Genomic DNA, 24846 nt, shown 5'->3' with positions numbered 1-24846 from the left:
GTGGTAAAGAACACACCTGCCTGCTAACGCAGGAGGCGTAAGAGACGCAGGTTCAATCCCTGCATTGAGAAAATCCCTGGAGGAGGGCATGGCAACCCACTCCAGTATACTTGCCTGGAGAATCCCATGGACAGAGGAGCCTGGTGGGCTACAGTCCATAGGGTTGCAAAGAGTCGGATGTGATTTAGCAAGCAGTGCAAGCAAAGCCCCCACACTTCCTTTTTTTTTTTTAAGATTTTGTTTTTGTCCATGGGGACCATTTTAAAAGTCTTTATTGAATTTGTTACAATGTTGCTTCTGTTCTATATTTTTTGATTTTTTGGCCATACAGCATGTGGGATCTTAGCCCCCTAGCTGGGGATTAAACCCGCATCCCAGATATTGGAAGGCATAGTCGTAAACACTGAGCCACCAGGGAAGTCCCCTAAGGTGATACAGACAAATCTCTTGCCTTTGTGAGGGCACATGGTGAGCCCGATGTCAGTCCTCCAAAGTTATTAGTAAATTCATGTCGCATACTTGACGTAGGCTCCGTAAGGTCAGGATCCCCTCGGGTACCTTCCTATGGCCAGATAACCAGCTGGTCGTTCGGCACGCACTTTCTTCCTCAGACTGGGTGAGGCTGAGCTGGGATAAAGGCTAACATAAAGGCTATGTTAGGACTCAGTCTCTGCTTTCTGGCTTCCCAGCCCTTTCTCCTTCCCTCTAAGACAACTCTGACCCCAGTCCCCAGGAGGAAGTAAATTCAGCATCATCTCCCGTGAATAGAGTGTGTCTAGTAGAGCACGTCTTATTATATTTGAGGTAGAGCGGCCAGGTTTTATTATATTTAAGGTAGGGCACGCAAATGCCCATTGAGAGCTCTGTGGGTGCACGAATGGTTTGACTGGTGGTTTCCACATGAGTTGCCCTGCCCGCCGAATCACACTCAGCCCCAGGGAATGTTCTCAGCCTGAGCTGGCTTTCTGGCTTTCCTCTGACCCCAAGCCTATTTCTTTACCACGTGCAGCAGTTGTCCGGAATGGAAATCTCCACTGAGGGACAGACCTCCTCTCAAGGCTCAAATCAGGCAGAATCCCACAGGAAAGGCAGCCAGCCAGAGTCATGCGGGTTCAGTCCGAGTTCCTGCGTGAACTCGGCAAATCACGTAACTCTCAGAACTTTGGTTTCCTTTACTCCACCGGCTTAGAACAGAAATTGCATATCGTTTCGGCCCCTGTTCTAACACCAACTGATGGATACGGGGTGCTTCCAAGTCAGTACTGAGTTGGAGTCTGCAGCTCACTGCGAAAGGGAGCTGTGATCCATTAACATTCACGCCTGCCATGAACTGAAGGAGGGGAAAGAGGGGTATTTACGTGGCACGTGCTTGCCATGCCAATCCAGCTGCTCTATAAGGTCCTCAGAGCTTGGAATGGCTCAGAGACTTAAGATCTCATTTGACCACACAGGAACTTAAGAAGATCTCTCTGTCGATGTGACTTTTCTTCCAATGGCACCAAAGGTTTCTCCCAACCAGTGACCTCGTCACCACTTCCCAGTGCACACCACTGACACCCATTCAGACCATCACATTCTCACAGCTGCCATGATTGGTTCAGCCAAAGAAATCGCTTCTGGTCTAGGCCACTGAAAATCAACCTTAAGATCCTCCACCCCTAACTGCTCCACTGGATCCAGCCACACCTGAAGCTGTACCTAATCCTAGACTTAAATGTGAGCCAATACATTCTCTTTTTATTTAAAAAAAAAAAACATTCATCAACGGATTTATTTATTTTTAAATTTATTTATTTGTTTACTTAAGCTCTTAGTTTCGGCACATAGGATCTAGTTCCCTGACCAGGGACTGAACCCAGGCCCCCTGTTTTGGGAGCACAGAATCTTGGCCACGGGGCCACCAGAGAAATCCCCACTCTCTTTTCAGCTTGAGCCAGTATGACTTGGGGTTTCATCACATGTAACTCAGACTCCTAACGCAGAGGTTATTTTTCCCAGGAAGGCCTCAGAATGGGGACCAAAGCAGGTTTAGCGAATATGTCTAGGGGGTTGTTTTTGTTTTTACTCTTTGATCCAGCCAAGACAAAAGGCATGCAGACAGGGGACACCACTTTCTTCAGCTGTTGGTGCCTGGAAGGTGCCTCCCGAGGGGTCTCAGTGATAAGGGGGGGGCCTCTGCTTTGGATGGGTAGAGTCAGAAAGGAGGCAAATTGTCTGGTATATCCTTTTATTCCCCCACCCTGAACAGTTTCCAGGACGGCTATCTCCTTAGCTTCCTGGGGCACTGAGTCTAGCTTGGTTGAATTTTGTTTCAAAACACCGGCATAAATCATGCATATCCTTGGGAGGGAACATTAACCATCAACCAGCAAAATCAGTGTCCCCCCACCCCGCCCCCATCCCGTCTCCTCCAGTGACATGGACTGGAACCTCCACCCCTTCCCCAGAAGACCCTTCCCTGCCTCGTCCTAGAACATTTCAGAACTGGGTTTCTGCTCAAAGTTCCTGACATCTGCTCCCACAGCTCGGCTCTTCACAGTGAGGGGAAGGCATGCCACAACACAGCTCACAGATCTGGGCATTTCTGGAGTCTGGCACTTGAAGTTTTTTTCCCCCTGGGCAAATTCTTCTCTCCTCCACTCTGTCCCCCATCCAGGGACCTGAATGGCCCCGCAGGCATGGGAGGACAGTGAAGGGTGTGGAGTCAGACAGCCCTGGGGGACAAATCCCAGCCTGCCGCGTTCTCGAAAGGCGAGTTGCTCAAGCTGGCTGAGTCTCAGTTTTCCTTCACATAAAATGGGGATGATGACACTACTCTCTGCACAGGGTTGTCTCTGAGAATTCGTGGTTATAACGCTTGCCCAGTGGTTGACACAGGGGCCTTCTCATTTAGATTGGCCTAGGTGGGGGCAGGGAGGACAGAGGATGGAGGCAACTGAGAGAGGGGAGGGTCTGGGATGCCCACGGGACTCCTGTATCCTTCTGCCCTGGGCGGTCCCGACCTGCTCTCCCTAGTCACCCTGGTTTCAGCATCCCAGGCCACTCCCAGGAAAGCTGCTCCACCTTTTCAGGGTGACGGGCTGACCTCCTTGTTCCCAGGTGGGGAGACTGAAGCTGGGCCTCTGCTGGGTCCCAGAACTGAAGCTGAGATGGTGGCTCTGACCGCCGGGTCTCTGGTGCTTTGCCCCCGCGGCCTAAATGGGCTCAGACGATTGCAGCACAGCCGCCTTGCTCTGTGTGTTTCTCCTTCAGCACATTCGTCACGACTGTGACTGATGAAGTGTATGGCCACTTCTGTAACAGGTTGGAAAAGTATTGCGCACTTTCCTCTCTGCTTTGTGGGGAACCGCCCTCCCCTCCTGAACTCAATCCTCGACTTGCCCGGGTAGAGGGAGATTCCTACAAAGGCAGAAAGAGCAGGACCATGGCCAGGCTCAGTTCCCGACAATCCAAATAGATTCTGCCGCGAGACAGGAGACTTAAAAGCCTCTTAAAAGCCTCCACTGTGAGAAAACATTCTTTGAAAGGCCCTTAGCTCTCCATGAACATAGCAATTCCCAAATTACCAAGAAAGTAAGGCCTCCCTTCAGCCATGACCCCGGGCTGGCCAACTACCCGCACAGGAACATATGCAGAGGAAGTGAGGACCCTGCTGCCCCCCTCTGCCTCAGCCCAGAGAGGACACAGATGGAGAATGCCAGTGGTGAAGAGCGTGGACTCTGGGGCACCTGGGCCCACATCCCAGCTCCACCACTTACTGGCTCTGTGACCACAAGCAAGCCATTTCCCTCCTCTGTGCCTCAGTGTCCCCATCTGTAAAATGGGACTAACAGTACTTCTTCACAGAGTTGCTGTATTAACTGAGCTCATGCGTGAAGTGCTGAGAAGAGACCCCGGTGTATAATAGGCACCCTGTGTGTCAGCTACTTCTATTTATTGGTGTTTTCATACACGCAGGGTCAGCTCCAAAGGCAACTTCATCTTCCGGAGGCTCAAGGAATTAGCTGCCTTGAAACCACTGCCCACCACTTGGGGTTGGGGAACCCAGACATGCAGCAGGCTGAAGAGAAAGAAGCCCCACGGTCCACTCTCCCCAGCTACACAGGGTCCCCCCATGACCAAGATGGGGCTCAACACATCCCTTCTGGGGTTGGGGGGGGGGACACATTTTCGGGGCAGGGACCAAGTGACTGCAGCAGAGGCTGGCGGTGGACAGCTGAGGCAGGGGGCCAAATGCAGGGGTGATGGAGGGGGGTGTGAGCCAAGGTAGAGACAAACCAGCCAGGCAGGGCTCCGGGCCCAGAGCGTGAGTTCTTCCAGCCGCCAGCTGCAGCCACAAGTGCCAGAGAGGCGAGCGGTGATCCAGGCATCGGACGTGGCTGCAGACCCGCCTCCTCCCCTCGGCGGGGAGCCTGGCCCGCGGCATCCCTGCCCGGTGCGCAGACTCAGACGCGCTTAGAGAGAGGCTCAGGGGGAGCAGGAGCCTTACTCCAGGCCTCCATCAGATTACACTCGCCAGCTTAGACTAAATCGAGCGCTTTCCCATGTTGCCCTATGACCGGGGCTTCTGAGAAATCTCAGATGAGTCACAGGACACGTTTCTCGCCACACACACGTGACAGTGGGAGGGCATGTGCAGCTAGCTACCCAAGGTCAGTCCCTGGGATGGACATTCCCGTGGGTGTGAACCACAGCTGTCCTGTGCAGGGCCTGAAACATAGTGGGTGCTCAGTAAATGCTCCCTGAGTACGTGAATGGGCGGCCCAACTCTGACCTGGCGGGTAGCAGACAGGTGGCCAGTCTCTAGGACTGGGGAGGAAAGAACTCTTTGCTCAGCTTTCTTTGGCAGGGCAGGGGGTTGGGGGAGCAGGCTGTGGAGTCAGACCCAACTGGGTTAACATTCTGAGGCTGGGCAGCTTCCAAAGTGGCCCGCAACGACCCACCCCTGCTGGCGCCCACCCTCTGCTCTCAAGTATGAGTTGGCCCAGTGACTTGCTTCTAATGAATGGAATATGGCAAAAGTGAAAGGGATGGATGTCATCTCCAAGATTAGGTTATAAAAGACAGTGACTCAAGTACACACACACACACACACACACACCCCTTCCTGGCTTGCCCACTTTGACAGAGCAAGCTGCTGTGCTGGAGAGGGCCACGGGGCCAGGAAACCAAGGGCTTCCCACCAACAGCTGTGGAGGAACTGCACCCTGCCGGCACTGCCGCAAGAATATGGGAAAGGATCCTGCCCCCGTCAGACCCTGAAGTGACTGGAGCCTCTCACCCCTTGACTGTCGCCTGTGAGAGACCCTGAAGCAGAGGACCTAGCTGAGCCAGGCCTGGACCTCCAGTCCGCAGAAGCGATGAGATTATAAACAGGCAGCGTTCTAAGCCGCTAAACTTTGGAGTCGTGTGTCACGGAGCTACACACAACTAATCCAGCCCCTCCTTAGCTCTGTGCCCAGGACTAGTCACTTAAGCTCTACGTGCGTTCCCCCATCTAAAAATGCGCATAAAATAATAGCACCTCCCTGCCTTATGGGTTCGTTGTGAAGACTAAGAAAATGAATGAATGGGACCTCTGGCTGGAGCAGTGAAATGAAGAATCAGGAATTAGAATCAGGAAATAAAGCACATCGGAGTGGAGCCGTGGGACTTCCCTGGTGGTACAGTGGATGAGAATCTACGGGGGACACGGGTTGGACCCCTGGTCCGGGAAGATTCCTCATGGCATAGAGCAGCTAAGCCCATGAGCCACAAATACTGAGCCGTGTGCACTAGGGCCCACGCCCGGCCGTGTGCCCCGCGACGGGAGAAACCACCAAACCACTACAGCAGGAAGCCTGAGCATTGCAACAGAAAGTGTCTCCCACTTGCCACAACTAGGGAAAGCCCATGCATAGCGATCAAGACCCAGGGCAACCCCAAAATGAAGTTAAATACATATGTAAATAGGAATGAAGCCAGGAAGGTCCCTCACTGAGCAGCTGTCACAAGGTCAGGGTCCAGCGGCCCTCCAGGGATGGTCCCCCGCCCTGGAGCAGCCTCCCCTCCATCCTCACTTTGCTGGCCTCCTGGGCTCCAAAGGACCATGCTCAGAGCTGCCTGCAGCCGGGGCACCCAGCATCCTGTGCCTCCCCCCCGGCTACCCCCATGGTGGGCTCTACGGTCCCTTCTTCACAGACTTTGGGGCTCCTGTTGCCCAAAAGCTGGTCGGGCTTGGAGCCGTGGAGATAAACAAGCCAAGAGCCACACATCTGAGAGCTCCAGAAACTGGCCTTCATGGGAGAGTTGTAACTGGCTGGCACGGCCTAGCCATGACCCCCAGGCAGTCAGACCTGGAGGTGATGGGGACGTCAGGGAAGGGTCAGGCCTCAGCCTTCACATGCTGACACATACCTGACTCCAGGTCTGGAGAACAGACTTGTAGCCCAGATGCAGCTCACAGGACCTGGGCACCTTGATGACTCTGATGTCAGGCGCTCCCCGCCCCAGGTCTGTGTGATCCCCACCCCTGAGCTGGACCTGCCATGCGGCCCACCCCCCACCCCAGGCTGGCTGCCCATAAAGACATGGTCCTTCCCCGCCTCTCCTCTGGGGTTGGAGCCACCTGAGGAGGACCGCAGGGACCACGTGGCCGCCGTCTGCCCTCCCACTGGCCCTAAGCTGGGAATGTGAATCAGACCCTTGACATCCGCAGGCCTGGCTTCTTAGATGCTGAGCACACGGACCACCCAGGCCGGGTGAGACCACCTCGACACTCGTCTCCCAGTTATCCTGAGGGAGGAAGCTCCTGCCCGGCTTCGGCGGGCGGCTTAGGGGTCTGGCCCTGGAGCCACAGCGAGAAGTCCGCGGCCTCGGCTTCTCTGCGTCTGCAGGCAGCCCCGCACTGGACCCGGGTCCTGAGGACACTGGCCGGGGTTAGTGAGAACTCGACCTATGCTGTTAGCTCAGGGCTTCCCGCAGCCCCCGGGGGAGGCTCTGCGATAATCCCCGTCCAACAGCGGGCTGACCAGGGTGTTCGGAAGGAGGCAGGACCTGGACCCAGACAGCCTGCTGAGCTCTCTGTCCTGTGCCCCACCAAGTGCTGCAGGCCAGCTGGGACCTTTGGGGACCCCGATCTCCCAGGGATGTCCAATCCATTCACTTTCTCCGGGCGGACAGAGCCAATATTTCCTGGCCCCAAAGCCCCAGTTGTTGGAAATGACAATTTTTCTTTCCCAACTCCTAATTGCCCACACCTCCCATCAGCCAAAGCATGTTCTTTCCTCGGCAAGCATGATGAAAGCTGACCTGCAGGGCACCATCTGGCTGGCGCTCATTTGTCTCCGTCAGGCCCATCCCGGCCCCCGGGCCCTACTCTCCCCTCTCTGCTGACATCAAAAAACCAGCCCCACTGTTGCTGCCAGGCCATGGCCGGGCCCGGCCTGAGAAGTCAGGGCTGTGGGCCCGACAGAGTGAATGGACTCTGTGCGAGCATTTAACAGCACAGTCTCGATGATGAATAAATCACACCTTAAAGGACCCCTTTGCAATTTGTAGCCCCCAGTCAAGACTCCAAAAACGTTCCCAGATGTGAGGGATGACGTGAGTGCCTCTGGTACGCTCTCACACACACGGGGGGCACGCCAGCTTCCTGCCCACAGGAGACCCGGGCACCAGCGACCCGCGGCAGAGCACAACCTCATGTTTCCCGAATAAAGAATCCTACCCCCTGCCCTTTTATAGCCTCTCTGGGGGAGATGTTTCTGGAGAGACGTGTGGGCCAGGAGCGAGCCTGTCTCAGACGGCGGGATCCTGGGAGGAAAAGTACGGTGACCCCAAGCTCTTGGGGTGGGATCTGAGGGGCTCGAAACCTTGTCAGCTTTGCAGTTAGAGAGAAAAGGGTCCGAAAGCCAGGTTTGTTGTTTACCAGCTGTGTGAGCTGGGGCAAGTCAGTCCACCCCTCTGAGTCTCATAGATAACCATGAAACCACTTTGCACAGCTTCGGAGGGGGCCAGAGGAATAAAGAGAGAAGGAATGCAAGAAGCTCAGGGGGGAAGGGATAGTTAGGGAGTTTGGGATGGACATGGACACACTGCTGTATTTAAAATGGATAACCAGCAAGGACCTACGTATAGCACAGGGAACTCTGCTCAGTGTCGCGTGGCGGCATGGATGGAAGGGGGTTTCGGGGGAAGAATGGATACATGTACACGTATGACTTCGACCCTTTGCTGTCCACCTGGAACTATCAGCATTGTTAATCTTCACGCGTGCTAAGTCACTTCAGTCGTGTCCAACTGTGCAATCCTATGGACTGTAACCCACAAGGCTCCTCTGTCCATGGGATTCTCCAGGAAAGAATACTGGAGTGGGTTGCCATGTCCTTCTCCAGGGGAATCTTCCCGACCCAGGGATCAAACCCGTGTTTCTTGTCTCCTGCACTGGCAGGCGGATTCTTTACCATGGGTGCCACCTGGGAAGCCCTAATTGGCTATACTCCTTTACAAAATAAAAACCTTTTTTAAAAATGAAAAAAAAAAGGCGCTCAGAGAAGCGCCGACACTTGTGTGTCCTGCTTCGGTGGGCGGTGGAGGAAGTGATAACAATGGTGAGTTGGACGGTGTCCCCCCAAAAGTCGTGTCTACACAGGGACACAGGACACAACCTTACTTAGAAATGGTGTATCACAGATGTAATTAGTTCCACTGAGGTCACACTGGATCAGGGGGGCCCTGAATCCCGTGGCTGGTGTCCTCACGAGAGGAGAGGGCACACGGATGCGGGCCAGGGGAGGGCAGTGACCCCCTGCTCCTTCCTGGGCTCTCTCGTTCAAGGAAGGTCCCACAGCAGGTTGGGTGGGACTGGGGCCTCCAGCATCCACAGTTCAGGGGCCTCCTGCCCTTCAGATACCCTGGAACAGCTCCTGAGGTTTTCAGCACATTCGCCCTCTCTGGATCTTCTGCAGTCGGGTGCAGGGGAGAAGGGAAAAACCCAGATAAAACCACGCTTCTGACGGACCCAGTCCAGCAACAAACATCCCTCACCCCGGGTCAGCAGTGTTTGTCCACCAGGAAACCAGAACGGTTCATCTGAGTTTCTTCACCCCGTGTCCCCAGATGCAAAAATGACAGAAATGTGCAAGGGCCATGCTCAACGCGGGACTCTCTATCTCACCCCCGCGGTCCATTTCCTGTGCGAGGCGGGGTGAGGACCACTGCTCTGAGGGTCAGGAAAAGTGGGTCGGCCCCTGCTGCGCTGTGAGCTGGCTGTGGAACACGGTGAGAGGCTCTCCCGTCTTGAGCCCCTTTTCCTCATCTGTAAAATGGGGGTGCTGACGCCGGCTCCAGCATCCCACAGAGCTAGGCACTGGCAGATGGCATGAACCACAGGTCAGGTCGTCTTCTCTCTAAGGGGATCAACCACAGCAGAAATGGAGCCTTCTATCAATGCCTCCCGCAGACCCTACCTTATAACCAGCGCACTTGGCCCTGACAGTCAGTGCGTTTGATTCGCAAAGTACCCAGGGCATGTACAACGCTGTGCCAGGTTCTGGGAGGATGTTTTACAATTAGTAACACAACATGCATGATACCAGCAATAGCCAGCGTTTACTGAGCATCTGCCAGGTCCAAAGCATTATTTGCTCTGGCCTCACTGAATTCCCCAAACAAACCCGTTAGATAGGTATCATCAGGACCCCCATTTTCGAGAGAAAACTCAGTCCAGAAAGAGAACGACTAGCCCAAGGCCACACCGTTAGGTTGGGCTCCGTTTATATTCGATTCCAGACGGGACACCACTGCCTGCAAGTGCCCAGAGCCCAGCGGGCAGGCAGCTGGACCCTCCCACAGGCGACATTCCTAGTCCAAGCTTGTGTTTCTCAGGACCAACGCAGGGTCAAACATTCCACCAATGTTATGTTGCTGAGACCTCCCAAGACCTTTCTGAGGAGTTGCTGTCATTACTGTTATTATCTGGTTCACACAGAAGAGGACATGGAGGCCCCGGGGTTACGTGGGTGGAGGACTAAGAAGTCAGGCCTTCCTGACTCCTCATCTTAAGGCCTTGCCCTCCTCAAAAGGGAGCAGGACACCACGGTACTAAATCCATGCAGAGACAGTCACGAGTGTCAGAACACAGATCCCAGGAGGCTTCCTGGAGGAAGAGGATCGCAAAAGATGGGCAGAGCTGCATGGCACAGCTTTCTTCTCTCCAGGCCACCTTGGGCATTGGCCAGGATCACGGGGGCTGGATGGCTCAGAAGGGCCTGACCCTGCCCTGTCCCACAGGCCTGTCTGCATGCCAGGCCGGGGCTGGCCCTTCGTCCACACACCTCTCCTCGTTCTACAGGCCCTGGGAAGGAAAGTGCGGAGACAAGGTTATCGTGGGGTTCACATATCTTAGGGGAGCGGTAGATTCAATACAGGTGATTCGATGCCGCATGATTTGAAATCACAAAAGACTGGAACCGATCACAGGTCTATCAACAGGGGGCTGGGTTAAGATGCAGTGGCACAACCACACACGCCTCGAGTGTCAGCGGAGTAGGAGTGGGAGGGTCCTGAGTCAGTAATAAAAACTGACGTTTAGGGACTTCCCTGGCGGTCCAGTGGTTAAGCATCCACCTGCCAATACAGGGGCTGCTGGATTGATCCCCAGTCCAGGAACTAAGATCCCACGTGCCTCGAGGCAGCTGAACCTGTGCACGGCACCCACGAAGCCCTCGCTCCCTAGAGCTCAAGCTCCACAAATAGAGAAGCCACCACCATGAGAAGTCCACACACTGCAGCTAGAGCGCAACTCGAGAAAGCCCGTGTGCAGCAACAAAGAGCCCCGTGCGCCACAGCAAAGGCCCCGTGCGGCCTCAGGTAAATACAGTTTAAACTTTAAAGCTGACGTTTAGGAAGGACTTTAAGTGCAGTCAGGGGCTCCGCCAAGTGGATCCACTCCCGTGGTCCTGACAGCAATCTCAGGAGGAAGGACCACGACCATCACTTTAAAAATGAGGAAACTGAGGCCACAGGACCTCAGTCCACGGCTCGTGGCTACAGCAGAGCTGGGCCCTGGTGTGGGCAGGGGGCGTCAGAGGCCCTCAGGGGACCGGCCTACTGCACGGTCTCCCAGCTGCTCCATCTTGCCAAGAGCCCCTGCAGCTCTTGGGAGCCGGGAAGGAAGACAGACAGACAAACTCCCTTCAGCAGCCCCCGCCCTGCGCCGGCCTGGGGCCCAGGTGCAAGGAGAAGAGACTTGACTGAAGCATCTTCGTCTCAACCGGCTTCTGATAACTCGGCCGCTGGGGTAGCTAACTTCCATTCCAGCCAGTTACGGCCAGTGGGGCCCGCTGATGGTTTTTATAGCCTTTCCTGGAGTCAGCATGACAAGGAAAACTAAGTGAGCTACAGGCCCCTTTCAACACTAGCAGCCGGGTATCACGGATGGGGGGTGCAAGAAGGAAAGAAAAGTCACTTTTTCCCCCCCACTTTGAGCTCATCCACAGAACACGAGCCTGGGCGGCCAACATGCTGGTGTTGAGAAAAGCTGTTCTCAAGCGGAACTGATTAGCAACAGAAATGGAATTTTCCCCCCAAGAAAAGTATAAACACACTTTCTCCCTGGGAATTACCCTTCGGAATAGGTATTCCAGACGTGTGTGTGCAACGGCCCAAGCACAGCCGTCAGCCTCACGTGGATGAGGCCAGAGACCAGTGCTGGTCACCACTCGTCCCGGACAGTCTCTCTGGCCATAAGATGGTCACCAAGGTCAATGGCCAAACCAGCCCAGCCTGGAGTGGACACCTGCCCTCCTGTGGCCCAGCCCCTGCTTGCTCCCCCAAGAGTTGCCACTGGCTTTGGGGCCCCTCAGGGCTTCCCTGGTGGCTCAGCTGGTAAAGAATCTGCCTGCAATGCGGGAGACCTGGGTTCGATCCCTGGGTTGGGAAGATCCCCTGGAGAAGGGAAAGGCTACCCACTCCAGTATTCTGGCCTGGAGAATTCCATGGACTATATAGTCCATGGGGTCACAAAGAGCAGGACACGACTGAGTGACTTCCATTTGGGGGCCACCTCATGTCCAGATTCACCGACACTGGTTTGGGTGGAATTGATTCCCACTCAGCTCCAAGGATGAGCCTTGTCGATTCCTTACACCAATGAGAGGATTCCAGGGATGCTTCAGGAATGAGCACACAACCCAACAGGAAACACCACGGCAGGAGAAGAACCATGGAAGGCTTCACGCGGCTTCTGGAAGAGAGCGCTCTTGCATTCTAGAGGTGCAGAGAGGTGGAGTAATTTGCCCAGAGTCACACAGCACATTGACAAGGGATCCAGGATTTGAACCCAAATCTGGAGGACTGAGGCCTTCCCTGGGGGCTCAGTGGTAAAGACTCTGCTGGTCAACGCAGAAGCAAGCGAATATTTCCATAAGACTTAACCGAGTGCGTGCTATGGGATAGATACAGCACTGAACAAAACAGGAAAAAAAAGAGAGAGAGAATCCTGCCCTCAGGAAACTCACATTTTTATTTAAAAAAAATAATCGTGTCTGTTTGGCGGTGCTGGGTCTTTGTTGCTGCACTCCAGCTTTCTCCAGTTGCAGCGAGCAAGGGTTACCCTCTAGTTGCGGCGTGCGGCCTTCTCGTTGCTGCGGATTCTCTTGTTGCTGAGTTTTGGTAGTCGAGGCTGCCCGGCTCGAGGGCACAGGCTCAGGAGTCATGGTGCACAGGCTTAGTTGCTCCGCGGCACGTGGGATCTTCCTGGATCAGGGAGCAAACCCGTGTCTCCTGCATTGGCAGGTGGATTCTTTACTGCGGAGCCACCAGGGAAGCCCCTCCAGCAGAAGATATTTTGAAAAAGAAGAATAATGTATCATGTGTTAGATGATGGCAAGAGGTACGGAGGGAGCCATGTGGCGATCTGGAGAATGAGTGTCCCAGGCAGAGGGGGCAGCAAGGGCAAAGGGCAAAGGTCCTGAGGCCACACTGTGCTCAGGACTGTACTCGGCAGTGAGTTCAGTGACGGGGTGGGCAGGGGAGATGAGGTCCAGGTTCTGTGGGGCCTGGCGGCTGTGGTTAGGACTGCCAGGCCGCGGGGAGGAGGTGCCCTGAGCAGAGGAGGGGCGGGATCCGATCTCCTTTGAACAAGACCCCGCTGGCTGCAGGTGCAGAACAGACCGTCAGAGAGGCAGGTGGAGCGGCAGAGACATCAGGGAGGAGGTGACCGTGGCCGCGGGGGCAGAGGGGAGCGGTCAGCTTCCAGAGACAGGCGGACGGTGGGGCCAAGAATGTCCTTAAACTGAGAAATGGAAGCGGCTGGGCTCTATTTGTGTGTTCGGCGGTCAAGAAAGTTCCAGGGGCTTCCCTGGTGGTCCGGTGCTTAAGAACGCGCCTTGCGGGGCAGGGGACACAGGTTCAGTGCCTGGTTGGGGAGCTAAGATCCCACATGCAGTGCCCACGAGCCACAACAAAAGCAGCCAAGACCCAACGCAGCCAAATTAACTAGTTTAAAAAAGAGTTCTGCATGCCCCAGCAAAGACTGAAGATCCTGCAAGCTGTAGGCTGCAGCTGAGACCCAGCACAACCAGATAAATAATAAAAATATATAAAAAAATTTTTAATAGAAAATCTGAGACCTGATGTGAAAACAGAGATATGGTTGTCACCATAGCTCCCCTCTCACAGTCCTCCTGGGGGCAGGTGTGGAAAGCTTTAGGTCTTCCTGTGCTAACAGGGAAAAACACCCAAGGTGTATCATCAAGTGAAAAAAGAAAGATGCAGAATAAAATGTAAGAATGATCTCATTTTTGAAAATTAAAATTACATATGTGAGTGAATATAGGCTTCCCAGGAGGTGCAGTGGTAAAGAATCCACCTGCAATGCAGGGAACTCGGGTTCAATCCCTGGGTCAGGAAGGTCCCTGGGAGGAGGAAATGGCAAACCCACTCCAGTATTCTTGCCTGGAGAATCCCCATGGACAGAGGAGCTTGGGGGCTACAATCCATGGGGGTCACAAAGAGTCGGACACGACTGAGCAACTAATACACACACACACACACACACACACGCATGTGAGTGAATGAACGGTCTGGAAAAGGTTGCCTGGAGTGGGACCCACTGAGATTTAAACTCAGGATTGCTGTTCCTACATGCAAAATTAAAATTAAAAAAAAAAACAAACAAACTGGTTTTAGCTCTTTTTAAAATTGCTGCGGGCAGGGCTCACTTCCTGCCATCCGAGCCTCGCTTCTCTGAGGCGGCCAGTGTCCCCACCTGGGCCTCCTCCTTGGCCGGGACTCTAAGAAGGCGGAGCAGGGGAATGAGAAATATTTTCCTCTCGTGCTTGCTGGCCTGGGAGACTGGAAAGAGCCCACCTGGCTCCGAGGCTTTCTAAAAATAGAAGGTGGTCTGAACTTCCCTACAGGTTTGGCTTAGCTGTTCCTCCTCCGCGATCCAAGACGCCGTTTTGATTAGAGAATCGTGTATTGTGCATTAACAACAAGGATGGAAGGAGTGAGACCTGAAATGGGGTGGGATTTCCACGGAGCTGCCCCCGAGGCGACCTGGAAACACCCCACAGACGTGGGAGGGCATGAATGAGGGAACCAAGGGACACGGGGAGCGGGGCCTTCCTGCTGCCGGAGCTGGGCCCCTGGAGGCAGCTGGTGCCAGAGACACCCTCTGCCCCTCCCAGTCTCTGCATCCATTCCAGCGCTTAGGGCAGGAGAGAGAAGTTTGGCTGTTGGTTTGCTTGAGGCCAGAGGAAGAAGCAGAGGAACTGTATCCAAGGCCCGCTGCCTGGAGTTTGAATCCCTCTGGGTGAGAGCTGAGCACAGTCTCTCAGGACGGTCCATAAGATTTCTAAGACCCTGGGCACAAGCTGTGGTGGGGCCAGCGGTGTGTGCGTAAAGGTTTTAACAACCAGTTTTCCGGGGGAAAGTGTATGTGTGTAAGCACATGCACACGTGTGTAAGATCTATGCATTTACACACACTCTCAAACACATATATACCCAGGTTTGCTGTAGATTGTATTGACACAAAGGCTGTGTAACAGACAACTTACAGATAAACATAAAATGTACGATGACCCCCTTTCCGTAAATTTCATTTCCTCAAGTGATTCACACAGGATGTTGTTATCGATTTTTGCCCCTCAACTCTTGTATCTATTGTCAACCTATGGTTATAATTGACGAGCGACTGTAGTTCCTTCCAGAACGCAGGCTGATATCTGCTTTCACGCTAAGGAGTGAGAAAAAAGGATACAGCAGAGAGCAGGTCGGCGCTTTCCTGGCTTGTCCACAAAGTGAGCAACTTCCTCGGTTTTGGGTACTATTCCCACTGCACCAAGCAGAGAGACAACACACGTCTGTGTTCAATCTGCATCAACCTTTTCTCCTTTCCTTTGTCTAGGTCACTTTGTCTGTTGAGCTAGATAATCAACAAAACAATAAATCAAGCCCTGAGTTGTACTGTTTGCGATTTCTCTTGGTGTCATTCCTCCCACCCATGGCCGACTTCAGGCTACCAACCTGAAGTCGCAAAAAAATTGGAATCAGGAAGAGATCTGCAATAGTGCACTGGATATTTCCACCAGACAGACACACAGGATGTAAATATCCCCAGGAACACCAGTATCAGTAACCAGGTAGCTTTTTTAAAAATGGAAAGTGATGAGTTTTGAGTACCTACGCCCTTTGTTTTTAATATCATGTATTTAATTATAAATCTACATAGTTTAATTTTTAATAATGGTTCTGTTTACCAATGAGTTCACCAAGTTCCTAAAAATCTGACAACTGGTTTTCACGAGTAGGTCCAAGCTGGCTCCAGCACACCACGTGCAAGGGCCACACAGCTGAGAACGTCCCCGGCGGGGCAGGAACCCACAGCAGGTCAGGCACTAAGCAGTGGAGTCTGGCCCCACCAGATGGGTGTTGGCAACAGAGTTGCCCAGGTGGTGTTACTGGTAAAGACTCTGCCTGCAGGAGATGCAAGAGTTGAGGGTTCAATCTCTGGGTCTGAAAGATTCCCATACTCCTGGGAATGGCAGGAAATTGCAACCCACTGGTATTCTTGCCTCAAGAGTCCCATGGACAGAGAAGCCTGGCGGGCTACACTCCATGGGGTTGCAAAAAGTCAGACACGATTGAGCAACTGAACGCACACCTTTCTGAAGCTTGTGGATACCCAGGGCTGTTCTCACTGACAGCATTCACTTCTTCAAGCTCGTCCGAATTCCAGCCTCCTCCAGCGCATTCCCTGATGCGCTGGGGGATTCACAGGGAGGTTTTCCTCCTCTTTAAGCTTGTGTCTCACCCGCATTTAGAACTTGAGTGCTCTGACTCTCTCCAGCCAGAGTCACAGCATTTTAGAGTTGCAAAGAGATTGTAAAGATTTCCTAAAATAATCCTTTTGTTTTACAGATGGGAGAAAGCGAGTCACTAGGTCAAAGTTGCAAAGGAAAAAAAAAGAAGAAATCAAGGGCAGAACTGCATAGGGTGGCCAACCATCTGGGTTTGCCCAGGACTGAGGGGAATCTCCTGGGACAAGCTGGTCACTCTTGAGCAAGGACCGCCAGTCAGGTCTCCAGTCAAGCCCAGGGCAGAGGGCTTGGGCCAGACCCAGAAAGAAAGGAGTGAGTACACAGCTGCGATGGGGTGGAATTTTCCAAGAGAAGAAGAAAGAGGAGGCCACATCTGGGTGCTGGGACTTCCAGCTCTGCCCAGATGCCGGACACCCAAGGGACTTCCCACCTGCCACGGCCTGGCCGTGGATTTCCCAGCCCTCGTTGATGTAATATGCTTCCCCCTTGTAGGTGCCAGAGAGACACTCGCTGGCTTTATCTGCATCTTATCTCTTGGCTGCTGCTATCACAGCTGCAGGGATGCATATGCAAATAGCCTCGATGATGTGAATACGTGATTCCCCCAAGGGAGGCATGTGGAAAGCACTGTATGTGTTTCACAATTCTGTTTGGGCCAGAGGAGCAGTGGGAGCCCAGAATGATTCAAAACAGATTTTTGAAAAGGCAAAACAAAATTGGAACACAACCTCATACAGACATGTGCCACCGTCCCCACCCCCAGCTCTCTCCACCCCTGCCTGACATTAACCCTCTTCTCTCACGGCCCCAGGAGCCTCCTGTAACAGGACAGCAAATACCGCAAGGGGCATCAGGCCCTCTGCATTCAAGCCAGGAGTCCCTGCCCATCCCCGGGCTGACAGACCCTCCCAAGAGTCAAAGGCTGCTCGGCCTATGGCTTCGCCTGTCCAGTCCCTCTGCCGGCCTCCTATACACAACACTTCCTCTCCTCCTTCACTTCTGCTTTCTGGGATCATCACAGACTCAGAGAATACAGAGGACACAAGTCCCAACTACTCCTGGAAGTGCAGAGCTTAGCAAGAGGCAAGTTAGAAAGATCGAGATCTGATTCCCATCTCTGCTGCCAACCAGCTGCGTGACCTCGGGCAAGTCACTTCATTTCTCTGAGTCTCCCTTTGTCAGTGTACGATGAGGCTAATAGTAATAAGAATCTCTATCCCGCCCCGGGGCTGGAGGGGATTGTTCAAGCTGAAGCTTCATCAATGCTTGGCGCAGCGCCTGGCGCAGCAGACCCACAAAACATAGAAGTCATAGGGAATTCCCTGGCATCCAGCGGTTAGGACTCTGTACTTCCACTGAAAGGGCCCAGGGTTCAATCTCTGGACGGGGAACTAAGATCCTGCAAGCCTGCCGCACAGTCAAAAACAAGAATAATAAAAATAGTAGTATAGTAAGACCCCCTTAAAGACGACCTCCTTCAACCACCCATTTTAGGGATGAACAAAGGGAGGCCCGGAGTGGGGGAAAGAACTTGCCCAAGGCCACAAAGCGAGGTCCTCCTACGATCCCATCTCAGTCTCAGGGCTCGCGGAGCTCCAGGTGGGATGTACTGGACACGCCGCTCTCCCACCCCAGAGTCTGGTCCACACTCACCACCCGGCAGGTCCGAACATTCTCTGCCAGAGTCGCCCCGTCCCCCTGGAGGAAGCTCGACTTTCTTTATCGCTGAGACGAGCGGCGGCTCCCACCGGCGCGGGGCTCAGGAGACGAGGCAGTGAGCTCGGAACATGGCCTTGGAGGACCCCTCGGCCCGGCCTCCCTCGCGGGGCCGGCGCTCCCCGGGCTCGGATAGAGCGACCGGGCTCTTATCGGGCCCGGTCAGGGTGCAGGCGGCCGCGGAGCGGGGTTCCAGGAAGCCCGCCTGGGGCCCCCCGGCCGGCCCGGTCCCCCCCGGATGCCGCCTGCGGCTCTGGCCGCGGCCGATCGCCCGTCGGTGTCACTCTGAGCTCCGCCGGGGAGAGTCCCATGCTGGCCCCCAGCAGGCGGGGCCCCCACCCCTCACGGCCCGGCCCTCACTCCCATCTTGGCAAGGGGGCCGGGGGAAGGCAGCTAATTTCAAGTCTGCACGGCGTTTGTGGTCGTGTCCTGAACTCTCCACGATTAATCACCAGAGCATCTGATTTCTGCTTGGCCTCGGAGGGGGGTGTGGGGATGCCTGGAAGTTTCTGCTTACTCATTCGGCACCAGCTTCGGTGCTAATCGCAAACAGACCCGACGCAGGCTCCCCCTCCCGCTCTCTCCTCGTCCCCCTCACCTTGCCACTTTCAGTCCCCCCACCCAGTCTCTCTCCTTTCTCCCCTCTTTCCCGTCAGTCCCCCTCCCCCGCCTCTGTCCTGGATCCGACCCTGCGCACTCCCCATCCCAGGGTCCAGCTTCCCGCCTCAAGTCTCATCCCTCTTCACACCTCCCACTTCCTCCGGGGTGGGAATTAGCTTGGCCTTTTCCCTTCACGTCTTTGCACTTAGTGGTCAGCCTCTTTTCCTTCCTCTTTTCCTTATTTACAACCTAATGATTTCAGGGTTTGGCCCCCGCCCCCCCCCCGCCCCCCGTTACATGTATGTGGAATTCCTATGAACTTGGCAGTGTCTGCCAGTCAAGAGTGGGGTCCAGACACGATCCACGGCTGGTTTGGTCACCTGGGTGCCTCGGTTTGGGATCCTGCTCAGGGATGGACCTGGGAACAAAGCCCCCACTGACGCTACCACGGAGACCGCCCCCTCACACCGTCCCCACCCCTGTGGTGCCTCCCAGCCTGTAACACCTAGAGATGAATTTCTCTCTGCACCCCTTGGCTCCCTGCAACCCTGCAGCCACTGCAGACAAGACACCGGGAATAAACAACCTCAAAGAAGAGAAACTGACACCCCTCTCCACACACAGATAGTCTGACGGGTAATTTGGCGATAACTTCGAAAACCAGAAATAAGCATAGACTGCCAGCCAAAACATCACTTAATGCACATCCATAAGGAGGCGTGCACATTGACGTCTGCTTAAAAAAGAAAAAAAACGTTTATCATAAGAAACATCAGAAATATCCATCCAAAAAAAAAGACTGATTAAATGGAATGTGCAAGAATCCAAGGCAGGGATTTAAAGGGTGAGCTGCGTCTGTATGTTACAATGGAGATAGGTCTTCAAGACGTATTAGTGAGTGAAAAGGGGATCAGAATGGTATAGTCAATAAATATAATCTAGGTTGTGCAACCCTCCGCCCTTACACACACATAAAATGAAATGCTATGGAAACACATATAAAGCCAGGAAAATAGTCTGGAAGAATATACACTTCACTGAGTCATTACCTCTGGGAAAGGGGAGAGGCAAATTTTAAGGGTGGTGCTCATACCTGTAGTAGCTTCATTTCAAAAAGTGAGATGGATTTATCAATTATCTCTGTCCCAACCAGAGATATGGGGTGCCCAGCAACACGGCACCCCATACTCGGAGAAAATTTCATCCATCCATTGGCCTCCTTGGACTAACTCAAAGAATTCTGCAATCTGTCAGCCAAGAACTAAATGTCAGCCCTGAGGAGTGAACCCAGAGATTCTGCAAACGGTCTGCTTTGATCACCTCTCCCAGGTGGCACTAGTGGTAAAGAATCTGCCTGCCAACGCGGGAGATGTAAGAGATGCGGGTTCGATCCCTGGGTCAGGTAGACCCCCTGGAGGAGGGCATGGCAACCCACTCCAGTATGCTTGCCTGGAGAATCCTGCGGAGAGGAGCCTGGTGGGCCACAGTCCACGTGGTCACAGAGTCAGACACGACTGCGGCGACTTAGCATACACTCAAGCAGTCAGGTGTTGGGACCCAGAGCTGAAAGTGACTTTCCACCGAGTAAAATTCCTTAAGAGCCAGGGAGCTGTCCGAATTACTCCGGAGCGGGCTTTGGTCTCCCAGAAAGGAGGCCAGCAGATCTCTATCTGAAAGCAAAGTGCTGGATTGGAAAGTGATGACTTGGGTTCAGGAAACAATGTCACCTACTCTAAGTCATGAAACACTAAAACCAGTGTGAAGCCTTCTAAAGGAATGAGCGTGAATGAGTTCAGACGTTTCACCGAGACAAGGGCTGCTGAGAAGCCCAGTTTCGGTTCAGCCCTCCAGCTCACCGACCACTCACACCAGCCGTCTCACACACGACGGGCAAGCAGGCCTGAGGCCATGCAAGGGGTTTCCTTCCCATGGGCTGTGACACGATGGAATCCTCCAGAAAGCTCTCTATGCCCCCCTTGTCCAGGGCCTGCAGGCTTTGGGGATTCAGCTGGGGCATTACTATGAAGAAGACAGATGATGTCCCCACAGCCCTGGGCCAGTGGAGGCTCCAGCCCCTCCGCCTTGTCCTCCAGGGCAGAAAGGAGCCCCCAGGTTGGGAAGCCTGCAGCCTCAGACTTGGAGTTTCTAACCACGTGAGGGTGGCAGTTCCCAAGGGGAGGCTCACACGGGGCAGTGACCGAGATGACTCCGGGCGGCACCCAGAGTGGGCATGGAGCAGTCCCACTGACTCTACAGTGCCGATGTCATTTCACTTCCGAGGCAATTCTCTTGGCGTCCCATTTGGCCTGGGAGAGTCTCCGCTTTGTGCTCACCCATCTTTAACACCTCTGCCCTCTACTAACATCCCCTTTTGGACCAAGAGAAAGCTGCCTCGAGCGTAAGCCAGTCACGAGCCAACAGCGTCCAGCTAGAATCCTGTTTGCCAACTGAGCGTGGTTTTCCACTGTCTTTCATTTTCCTATTTTTAACTTTTTTAAGTTTAAAAGGGAATCCATCAGATAAGGGAAAAGCTAACAAAACCTTAATAAGACACAGATGTCAGTTAACAATGCTGCATCAACACTGGCTCGTTAGTTATGACAAATGAACACAGCAGTGTAAGACAGCAACAAGGGGGACAGCTAGAAATTGGGTGCAAACCATGTAAGAGTCTCTGTACCGTCTTCGCAACTTTTCTGAGAATTTCAAACTAGCCTACGATTGAGAGTTGAGTGGTGATCATACTGTAATGTGTAGAAATACCGAAGCATTGTGTCGTACAACAGGGACTAACATGACGTTGTAAGTCAATTACACTTCAAAAAACGGACAAAGTCATAGAAAAAAGGTCCGGTTTGTGGATACCAGAGGTAGGGGTTTGGGGGAGGGAGGAATTGGATGAAGGTGGTCAAGAGGTACAAGCTTCCAGTTGTAAGATAAATAAGGGGGCTCCCCTGGTGACTCAATGGTAAAGAATCCATCTGTCAAGGCAGAAGACACAGGTTCGATCTCTGATCCCGGAAGATCCCACATGCTGTGCAGCACCTAAGTTCACGTGTCCTCCAGAGCACAGGCTCTGGAGCCCGGGAGACGCGACTATAGACGCCCACGAGCTCTAGAGCCGGTGCTCCTCAACTAGAGACCCTTAAAAAAAAAAAAGATAAATAAGTCCTAGGGATGTGACGTAGAACACAATTAATATAATCACCACTGCTGTACGTTCCTGGGAAGGTTGTTAAGAGAGTGAATCCTCAGAGTTCTCATCACAAGCAAAAAAGTATTTTTTTAAAATTTTTCTTTATTTTGTATTTATATGAGGTGGTGAATGCTCACTGGAGTTATTGCGTCATTATTTAATGATGTATGTAGGTCAAATCTTATGCTGTGTACCTTAAACTTATACGATGCTATGTGTAAATTACATCTCAATAAAACTGAAAGACAAACAAGTAAATAAAATTGAAAGTTCATTTAAATATGTTTTATGAACCCAAGGGCTTCCCTGGTGGCTTAGCTGGTAAAGAATCTGCCTGCAAGGCAGGAGACCCGGGTTCGATCGTTGGGTCAGGAAGAGCCCCTGGGGAAGGAAATGGTCACCCGCTCCAGTATCCTTGCCAGGAGCATTCTATGGACAGAGGAGCCTGGTGGGCTACAGTCCATGGGCAAGAGTTGGACCTGACTGAGTGACTAACACTATGAACTCAGAAAAAAAATGTTAGGTGATAAATCGATGGAAAGGAAAATATTTAGTACACAAGGGCCCAGGTGGCAAATGGATATGACCAGGTTGCCAAGGTGGTGCTGAGTTACTGGCATTTAGGAGACCCTGGGCTCAGAGGTAGTCTGGCAGGGAGACCTATGATGACTCTAAAGGACCCTCCCAAGTCGCTGAGTGACCACACTCCTCCCCGTTGCCCCAGAATCCCCTCTGCATCCCCCCACAGGCACCCACCTTCCAGGGTGTCAAACCATTTCTCCAAAGTCCCAACCCCTCTGAGTCAGCAGGGCAGGTGCTTTCACCCCACATGCCAGGCTGAGGCTTTCAGGGACAGAGACGAAGAAGGAGGAAACGTTCCAGTGGGAGACAGACATGCAAATGGAAACCTATACTGCCAAGTGCTAATTTCAGCCCGGGTAGCAAGTACCAGGTGGGCAGGGTATCGAGGCAGGGCCCTTCCTAGCCTGCCGCCCTCCTTGAGAATGAAGGGGACGCCCAGGGAAGTGTCACCAGGGCAGGATGAGTCAATGGAAAGTTTATCGATCCTTCTAGAGAACCTGTTTTCCAGCCCTGGGGGAACGTCAGAGCCGTGCCCTGGAGGCCCCGCAGCGCCTGGGACTCTACCCCTCTCTTCCTCGGCAACCCCACCCCGTCCCTCTCCTGTGGTTCCCCCAGCAGAACTCTCACCCCTGGGCCATCTCCCTCTGCCCTCCTGGATTTTACCTGGTTGATACCTTAACCGTTAACCTGCTGGAACCCCCTAAGGAGCCACATTCTCCAAAACGTTCTCTGAAGCCCTAGTCTGTCGGGGAGTCCCTCTGCCCGGCAGCCCCGCTGCCTCATCACGGCAGAGCTGGGTGAGCACACAGGCCCCGGTGTCCGGTCCTGGCTCCTCTCCTTCGCACGTGAGTGACCTCGGGCAAGTCACCTGACGTCTCCGTTTCCTCATCTGTAAAATGGGAATAACTCTACAGAGCCTCATGGGTTGTTGTAGGATTAGACGAGACAAAATCTTGTTGCTCAGTCTTATGGGCCAGAGGATGGGGCATCACCTGGGAGCCTGTTAGTACAGAGCCCCAGGCCTCACCCCCAACCCTCTGAACCAGATTCACAGGATCCCAAAGTGATTCACACACACTTTAATACTGAGACGCACTGAAACATTATCTGTAAAGTGTGTAGGCCCTGCCGGGCGTGCAGCCGGCTCCTGTTGCATAGACGTGGTTGTCGTTGTCAATAGCATCTCCTTCTTCCCCGGCTGCCTCGCACACCATTGCACACTCAGAGGCCAGAGCAGAGAAGGGACTTTATAAATGATGGCTGGATCAAGTTCTTTTGTCTAATTTTCATGGAAAAGCCCGCCTGGAACCCAGGAGCCTCACTCCTAGCTGAGCTTTTTTGAACTCACCCCTTTCCTTTGCAGACACAGGGAACGGAGTCTGGGATGGTGAAAGGTCTCCCGTTCGGAAAGGCATGGGGGTGAGCTGGACGGGAGGAAATTCGTCCCACTTGGTAAAACCCGTCATTTTCCTGCACGTCGTAGGATCACAGCTCTCCTCTTTTATCAAGCCTTTGGCACCAAAGAGAACATCCAATTGCTGATTCTTCCTGGAGGTAAATATTCCGATCTGTCATTGTGCAAGTGTCTTCTCCTCTCCCATCTTGACTCAGAGTCCAGTTCCTGGCACCTCCGGTCCACAGTGACAGGCTCAATGGATTCATCAGCTAGAGGCTGGCTCTCTAGAGCTGGGCAAGGCTCTGAAATGACAGGTTCCCCCTCTGGCCTTGGCCAGGCCATAAAGCTTGCTTCAGCGGAGGAATGAATCCACCCTAAGAATCCGGGCGCCTTATCAGTTGGGGGGATTAGCAAAGGCCTTGTCCTGACCTGAAGGAAAATCCCGGACACCCTCCACACTCCCTGAGGGACCCTCCGGAGTCAAATATTTTCCGAACCAACTCCAGTTAAGTAAATACTTCTCCACACGTGAGTGCCCACGGGGCTTCTCGGAGGACCTGACATTCTCCACTTGGTGACTGTCATTTCCTTACAAACACAACCTTGGAAGCAGCCTTCGCATTCCCCGAATGACTTCCCCAGCTGCGGAATTCTGCGTTTCTCCTGGAGTTCAGGGTTGTGGCTTTAGTTTGCACTTTTATGACAACATCCCGTAAATGCATCTTGTATAATTTGATAAGAAAACCTTCCCCACCGCACCCCCCACCCTAGTGCGTGTCTCTCTTTGCCACAGATTTCTAGTAAACTCTTCACAAGAAACACGCAGCCTAAATTGAACCCTGATGCTTAGGGGACTAAGGGGGTGCCTTCTTCAAAGCAATTCTTTACAGCCCAGCAGTTTACATGGTGCTGGAAACAATGGGCTTAAGCGCACAATTTATTTGGATTGGCTGGTTTCGTGCTGGTTGGAATCTGCTTTGGGGGGAAAACAAACCCTGCATGTGTTTAGATTTATAATTTATACTGAAAGCACAAATACCTTGTAATAGG

General features: G+C 53.3%; 1 protein-coding gene across 3 annotated transcripts in view; it reads right to left on the bottom strand.

Annotated features, from left to right (window-relative positions):
* The window catches only part of RIPOR3 (RIPOR family member 3), a 72864-nt gene extending 54375 nt beyond the window's left edge, over nt 1–18489 (bottom strand). The window contains exon 1 of one of the 3 annotated variants that reach the window (XM_070381047.1): nt 17960–18489. The gene's annotated coding sequence lies outside the window, so the exon portion shown is untranslated. The remainder of the gene's footprint in view (nt 1–17959) is intronic. The other 2 variants (XM_070381046.1, XM_070381045.1) reach the window with 2 other exon arrangements.
* Nucleotides 18490–24846: the final 6357 nt, after the last annotated feature.

The sequence above is a fragment of the Bos mutus genome, chromosome 13 (assembly GCF_027580195.1).
Source record: "Bos mutus isolate GX-2022 chromosome 13, NWIPB_WYAK_1.1, whole genome shotgun sequence".
Taxonomy (NCBI): domain Eukaryota; kingdom Metazoa; phylum Chordata; class Mammalia; order Artiodactyla; family Bovidae; genus Bos; species Bos mutus.
This window is presented reverse-complemented; position numbering and strand designations above follow the sequence as displayed.